We start from the raw sequence: 7,680 nt of genomic DNA, 5'->3' as shown, positions 1-7,680 counted from the left end.
ATATGTGAAAGATTTAATATTTTATTACTTACAAGGTATAAAGTAGAGAATTTCTGGAAGTTTGATGAGACCTACTAAAATATTAAGACAAACCCATTCAGATTTTTTCTGATAGACTATCAGTCAGGTGTGTGGGGAGAATTAGATCTAAAACCTATAGAAAGTTTTGATTCTATAGTAAATGCCTTATATTGTAGTCATTAACATCCTATATTGTTAAAAAAAAAGATATCTCTGCATTCCTACAGAAGAATATATTTTTCATCTTTACAAATATTGCCTATGAAAGGCACCTGATTATATTATTAAGATACTGCCACTCAGAAAAAAAAAAAAAAAAAACTACAAAATTCAAGGGCAATGCAGAGTTTGAATTTATAATAGTTTAAGCAAAATTAAAAAATATATATTACAAATACATATTTTAAATACTTAAATTTTGTCTTAATATACAAGGAATTGTTCATCCTAATTAATTAATACTGAAATAGCATATTTAGAGATTGGCTTATACCAAAAAATTTTAATACTCTCAACATGGGAATGTGGACAAGGGTGACCATGAATAGATTGAAAGTCAGCATTGTTAAACTTAGAAAACTAGTTTAAATATGATTCATATTCAATAAGGTAGTTTCCAGGCACAGAGTAATTAATTAATAATTTTACTTATTTGTATGATCAAGAGAAACTAAACAAGGGACGAAGATAAACTATAAGTCTGACTCTTTAAAGAAACCATAGATGTGAGATACTCACGTGGCGAACGGTAGGGGGAAGCAGGAAGCTAGGCATGGGGACCTGGTGGAGGATGGTGGAGGACAGGAGTCACTTTCATGGTGAGAAAGCTATGGTAACCACACCTGAGGGGAGAAATCCTATACTGTGAAAAAATAAACTATGCTTAAAAATGCAACATAAGTAAATAGAGTATTATTAACTGGAAAACTCTTAAAAGATTTGTGACTTTGATTTTAAAATGTCACTATCATTTTCCTATAGAAACAAGCTATAGGCTTACAGTGAGTGGAAATAATAGTTGTAGTGGTGCTAAGAACTTCCCCTACCACTTTCTGCTTTTCTGTATAATTCACTTTTATAAATCTCCCTCAAGTAACTAAAATATTTTATTGCAAAAATATACTAAAATGGCCCTCCCTGGTGGCGCAGCGGGTTAAAGCGCAGCACAGAATTGAAAGCCACTTCCGAATGAGCTCGATCCCCGCCTGCCCCGAGGTGACCACAAGGCGTGGCAGACCTCTCCTGACCCGCCCCCTGCTTCCCTCAGCAGTGTACTTTGTCGATCTGCCTGTTCTGCTCCCCGCTCTGTCTCTGGTGAATCCTCTCACTGCCCCTGTACCTCTGGCCTGTACCCCAGTTCTGCATGCACAAAAAATATATACTAAAATGTAAACAATACTGATAGGTCTGCTAACAACACAGGGATGCTTATGATGCTTATGAGTATTGGAACATATCTTGTACTGATGGGAATTAAAAGGGCATGGGACATTCACAGATGCATACATCTAATATTCATATATATTTTATATAAGCTAAATTAAAAAAGTATAGATATTATTTTCTTAATAGTGTGTGTGTGTGTGTGTGCGCGTCTACATATATATATATATATTGAATTGCTGTAAATCCTGAGTTAAGGAGGATTGTTTTTTACTTGAAGGTCTTTTTTTAAGTTGATCCAGAAATTGCCACTTTAATATAGAAAACAATGTTCTGCTTCTATAATGCACTGAGAGCAAATATTAACAGGCATTGAAGATTTAATCTTAACAATACGGCCAGGAAAGTCATGGGGATTCTTATTTTAATTGGAAATTGAATGACAAAGTCTAAGTATCTTTTTTAACAAAAAGCATAAAATTAACCTAGTCTACTGATGAGAAATGAATCTTTATTTCACTGTTATGAAAGCCAGTTTGGCTTAATGGTTTAGCTTTTTTATTATTATTATTTTTTAATGTCTAAAATAAAACTGATATCGAGCTGTTTAAGACAAAGCTTAAGGACCTGTTTTCTCTAAATTCAAACAAATTAACCAAGCCAAAGATGTGTCAGATTAATAGGAATGAAGCTCTAATGTTTAAGTAATGGAACATCCTTTCTTTGTCTATAATTAAACTTAATTTCCATTATTAGCAATCATTCTATCAGGTAGCAAAAGCACCCATAATCTCAGATCATTATTTTTCTGTAATTACTGTTTTTACTGTAGTTACCTCACTTCAGATCAGGTCCCAGGGGATTTCTAAGTATAGTTAATTCAACAGGTCCTAGGAAGAATAAGATTACAACAGACTGTATATCAAATCATTTGTCTTGTCAAGTGAATTCACTCCTATTACTGACATAAGTTGTGAAGAATCTAGTGACTAGAACTAATTTATTCTTAAGGTTTGAAATCTAAAACCGGTATGTTAATAGAGCAGAATGTTTCAAAATTCATTTCTTTGCCTTTATCATCTTCTAGACACCAGCATTCTTTTGCTCATGGCCATTCCCTCAGTAACTCTAACTTCATATTTCCATTATTACATTTACTAATACTAACTTGAACCCCACCTGCCTCCTTCTTCATACAAGCCATTGTAATGGGTATGAAAACTTATGTGGTAGTTTTGATTTGCATCTCCCTGATGATAAGTGATGATGAATATTTTTCCATGTCCCTACAGGCCACATAAGGCCTTATGTAATAGAAATACCTTAAAACAAAAATATGCATATATATATATATATAATTTATTATATATCTAGGAAATATATATATATATTATATTTTATATATAAATATAAGAAATTACTTATTCTTAACTTGGAATTGTGGAGAATATATTGGTTTTTTTTAGAGATTATGGGGTAAGCAATTGATTTCATTGAAAAGGCAGCATGAGGAAATTATTTGAATAATAGAATAGTTCTATAGCTTGTTTGTGAAAATACTAACATTTGTCAGAACTTGTAGAACTGTAAGCTAACAAGAATAAATTTTATGGTGTGTATATTATAAATTGATACTTGTATAAATGTGTGAAATTCGATTTTAGGGGATAAACTCTCTTGAATTGCATTCACTTACAGGAATGACTAACACTCATCTAACTCCTTAGCTGTGTTCTCCATGAACAAGAGTAGTGTTATAATGTGTAGGGAATTCTTGCATATAAAATAGTCTAAAAATATTGGGGAAGGCTAGAAATTATTTCCCATATGTATAATATTACTTAAATAAAAATATAAATGTCTGTCTTTTTTTAACCTCAAATATATAATCTCATATTTCAGAAACAAGTTGGGGGAGCTAAATTGTTACTGTTTTTTGTAATGACATTGGAAGAAATGCTATTAGTTTAAATTAAAGCACAGCAAGGCACTTCTGCATATTTCAAGCAAACAATTTAACAAATAAATTCCAGCCTTCTTACTACTGCTTTCTAAATTACTGGGCGGTTTGAAGATGATGAGAAAACTATTTTGTAATGAAGGGTGATCAAGAGAGGGCAAGGTGACAATCTAAGAAAACTCATTTTCCAGAGAAATAGATGGGCAGATGTAGCCACATGTCTGGTTCTCAGGACCCACAGTCTGTCCTGTAATTGTAGAATGAAATGCACAAATACATTTCTTTAGTTGAAAATAATTGAAAGAAATTTCTTACTGAAATTTTTTAAAATATTTTATTTTTTTATTTGTGCCTATACAGAAGTGGGGTACAGGCCAGAGGCTCAGGGGCGGTGAGAGGCTTCACCAGAGACAGAATGGGGAGCAGAACAGGCAGATTGATGAAGTACACTGCTGAGGGGAGCAGCGGGCGGGCCAGGAGAGGTCTGCCACGCCCTGTGGTCACCTCCGGGGCAGGCAGGGAATCAAACTTATGCGGAAGTGGCTTTAGCTTCTCAGTGCTGTGCTTTAACCCGCTGCACCACCAGGGAGGGCCTCTTACTGAAATGTTCAATGTCCATTTATTTTCTTTGTTAATACATGAATAAAACAAAATAATCAACCACATTAAGTTGATATTTAGCTAACACAATAGTGAATACAATAGGCCAATTTAGAGATCTGCCATTAGAGAGCTACACTTGAAATGACCATTATTGAAACCAATAGTCACACAGCAGATTGGGAAAGACATTGTTCATTCAAATACCTTGATGCTTACATGAGGAGTTTTTCCTGTGAGCCTCTGCAGCAAACTGAATTGACAATAGAATTGTAGAAGCCTCTCCTATTTGCTATATTCAAATATGTACAACAAAACATTCAAATAATACTGAGAACTACCACTTATATGATATATTTACATCTGTTTCTCCAATTCTCACTACACACTATTTTTATATGACAATTTTGAAAATTGAATGATTGGTTAATATCCAAATCTAGGGAAGTATATAGTAGGTTTACATACCTGATTCATCTCACATAAAACCCGTGTTTTTCATTTATTAATAGACTTCTTAAATAAATATTCAGTGAATGTCATCCATGCTCCAGGCATTCTATCATAGGGATCATAACAGAAACAATCTCTCCACCCATTTGGAACCCATTAGCAAAGAAGAGAAAAGCACTAAACAAATATTTATACAAATCACTTAGACAAATTTGTGAATATTGATATAAAGACATGAACTGTACTTTGAGAATGTATCACAGAAGAATAAACCTAGTAAATGACAGTGTGTGTATATGGGAATGGGGGAAATTATCCTGACATAAAAATATTAATGACATAAAAATATGAGGTGCTAGTGTCCTAGTGAGCAACAGAACAAACTGCAAACTGGTTTGGAGTGTTACTTAATAACTATGTGACAAAATAAAGTTTTCATTAAAAAAAAAAAATAAACTTTATTGTATCATCCATCACTTTACTGATAATTGTTTTAGAAGTGCATCCTCCTAAAATTTTCTACAAATTTGCTACCAAAATAACTTCAAGTACCAATCAATACATGTTCATTTTCCATTACTCTGATTGAATTGGTAAATGTAGGGAGGTAGACAGTTCAATCCAAAAGTCTACTAATCTTTCAAGTACAGGTGAAATACCATTCCCTTTGTCATGCCTTGTTTAATGCTTTCCAATATGACAGAATTAATTTTTCCAATTGATTGTCCTAGTGATGTTGTAAATCAAATTACCTCACACCCTGTGGCTTCTAACAATAGCTATTTATTTCTCACTTAAAAGACTATTGGACTTGCTTGGGCTCCAGATGGTAGATCTGGTTTAGTTCTGCTTTACTCGTCCACATTCTCCATGGACTAGCAGAAACTTTTTGAAAAGGTCCTTTCACAATGGATCAGGAGGTTATAAAAGTGTAACAGGGTAACCTTCAGGGAAAGGGGAAGTTCCAGGTCAGGGGTTTCCCTGCCTCACCAAAGGGAGGGTGGAACTGAGCAGGGGTGACAAGAAACTGGAGAAGAGACTGAGGAAGAAAGGAAAAAGGGGGCCCTCCCTGGTGGTGCAGTTGGACCGAGTACAGCACTATGAAGCTATCCATAGCCTTGGCCCATGAGTTTGATTCCCATGCAGCCAGCCAGTCAGTGAGATAACCCACATGGTGCAGCAGGCCTCTCCTGACCTACTTGCTGCTTCCCTCAACAGTGTATTTCAGTCATTCCGTCTGTTCTGCTCCCCACTCTGTCTCTGCTGGGTCCTTTCACTCCACCACCTCTGACCTGTACCCCAGTTCTTGTAAGCATAAGTAAATAAATCTTTAAAAAAAGTAAAGAGAGGGCCCTCCCTGGTGGCACAGCAGGTTAAAGCACAGCACTAAGAAGCTAAAACCACTTCAGCATGATTTCGATTCCCACCCCGGAGGTGACCCACATGGCATGGCAGACCTCTCCTGACCTGCCCGCTGCTCCCCTCGGCAGTGTATTTTGTCAGTCAGCCTGTTCTGCTCCACACTTTGTCTCTTGTGAATCCACTCACTGCCCCTGCACTTCTGGCCTGTACCCCAGTTCTGTATGCATAAATAAATACATCTTTAAAAAAAATAAGAAGTAAAGAGAAAAAGATGGCAAGTCAGAAGGACACCTGATGGAGGCACATGATGCAGAGAGACATATGAAAAATCTGGCTTGCTTCTTGGTCTTGGAATGGTTAAAACAGATATGGGTGAATAACAATGGTAGTTTTTATCTTAACTTTGCTGTTTCTGTCTTGGACATTTTGGGTCCATTCTGCCCCTTCCAAATGGGTCCCCACCAGGAGGTGCTTTAGACTTGTGGTGGGCTCTCAGGACTCAGTGGTGTTTGGTTGGACATTTACTCATGAGGGAATGGGTAACTTAAAATGCTTGATTTGGAAACTTTATTCTTCCTTTTTTCTGTATTGCACACTCATTTTATTAAAGGCCTTTTCCATTAAAGGTCTTATGTGCTAGAAATGTTTTGCCTTGATGCAGTGGATGGCAGAACCTATTTAGAGCAAACATGTATGGAGGCTCTGGGGTACTCCTGATCCTGTCCTGTAACAAAAGGACATAATACCTTTTATGGCATTGGCTCAGAAATAATCTAGTTGTTTCAGTATTCCTTGATCAGTATTCCTCGAATCATGCAAGACTAACATTAGTAGTGAGAAGAATTTGTACCTATTTCAGTATTCCTTGATCAAGACGAATCATGCAAGACTAACATCAGTAGTGAGTAGAATTTGTACCTATCCTGTCACAAGGCAGAAAGGGTTGAAACCACAAACTAAGCTAATTTACCATAGCATTTAGTATTTATAAGTGTTTGGCATCTCTGATAACATGTTCAAATATATCTTAGATAATTGTTAGTATGTGTTTCCTTTGATGGCCCGATGTTATAAGACTGTAACACCGTTCACTTATCTTGACTTCATGGTATCTACTGTGAGGTATTTATTTTGATAAAGAATAATTAGATAAATGAAATAATGAATATTATTATTTTAATCCATTCATTTCTGTTTAAAGTATCATAAATTGATAAATATGATTTTTTTATATATTGACCATACTCACAGGTGTGAGATGAGATCTCATTGTTGCCTTGAATTATATTTCACTAATAATACGTGATTGTTAACATTTTTTTCATGTCCATTTTTGCAGTGTGAAGGTCTTCTTTGAAGATGTGTCTGTTTAGTTCTTCTGCCCATTTTTTGAGTGGATTATTTGTATTATTTATGTAGAAAGTTTTTGAGTTCTTAATATATCTTTGATATCAGTCCTTGTCAGAAGTATGGTGTGCAGATATTTTCTGCCATTCAAAAGGGGTCATTTTTTGATTTAGCTGTGTTTTCTTTTGCTGCCCAGAGCTATTTAGTTTGATATTATAATATTGTAATTTCTGTCAAGCAGTTTCAAGATCAACCAGTATGTTCACATTTCCTTTTAACTTAATTATAAATGAATTTAATGTAAACTCTAAAAGTATTCAGTAAATGACTAATTTTATTAAAATTAAAATTTATTAATTTTATAGTACACAATCTTTTCGATAGTATAATAATTTTCTAGTTCATTGCTGCCATTTGAAAGTGAAATAAAAGCCTGTTTTATTTAAAATAATTTCTTGTTGGTTATGATTTATTAACATTTTTCTTAGGTGTTCCAAATAGTTTATACAATTTTATTATTTATTACTACAATTTTTAAAATGATTTTATGAGTT

This window comes from Condylura cristata, unplaced genomic scaffold (genome assembly GCF_000260355.1).
Source record: "Condylura cristata isolate star-nosed mole 26May11 unplaced genomic scaffold, ConCri1.0 scaffold00009, whole genome shotgun sequence".
Taxonomy (NCBI): Eukaryota; Metazoa; Chordata; class Mammalia; order Eulipotyphla; family Talpidae; genus Condylura; species Condylura cristata.
This window is presented reverse-complemented; position numbering follows the sequence as displayed.